Consider the following 600-nt stretch of genomic DNA (forward strand, 5'->3'; position numbering starts at 1 on the left):
TGCGCAGAGTGTAGAATCCAGCAGGTGGATGTGGTGTCCAGCAGGGGGCGCTCTAGGCATCATGTGTAATGCTTTGGTGTGTTTCGTACTAGTAAGTGATATTTTAGGGAGAGAATATGAAAACGTACGAGCAGCTGCAGCCGGTCTCCCTGAGAGCAGTGTTACCGGACGGCGGCATTAGGGGTGACACGATGAGATATGACGCATCATCCGTGCTGCCCCGCTGAACGCGCTCCGGAGGCAGAATTCAGCAATAGAAGCGCCCCGCTCTGTGCGTTTATATACGAGAATGATAATGAGAACTCTTTGTAGAGATTATATCAGCCAGGGAGAGGCAACCGTGGCAGTCCAGCTGTAGTGAAACTACAAATCCCGTCGTGCCTCTGCCTGTAGGAGTCATGCTCGTGGCTGTCGGTCTTGCAGAGCATCATGGGACTTGTAGTTCCACAACAGCTCACGTGACGAGGTTGCCCGCCCCTGATATATAATAAACCGGCCATGCAAAGAGGTTTGTTACCCTTCAATTGAGGAGCTAGACACTCGCCATACAGAGCAGGATTCAGAGATGCATGCAGGCCCCTCCCCCCCCCCCCATCCACC

At 53.2% G+C, this 600-nt stretch overlaps 1 protein-coding gene across 1 annotated transcript in view; it reads left to right on the top strand.

Moving 5' to 3' along the window:
- BRWD3 (bromodomain and WD repeat domain containing 3) overlaps window positions 1-600 on the top strand; it is a 48,703-nt gene that overhangs the window by 15,709 nt on the left and 32,394 nt on the right. The window lies entirely within an intron of this gene.

Source organism: Nanorana parkeri, unplaced genomic scaffold (genome assembly GCF_000935625.1).
Source record: "Nanorana parkeri isolate BGI_ZX_2015 unplaced genomic scaffold, ASM93562v1 scaffold2650, whole genome shotgun sequence".
Lineage (NCBI taxonomy): Eukaryota > Metazoa > Chordata > Amphibia > Anura > Dicroglossidae > Nanorana > Nanorana parkeri.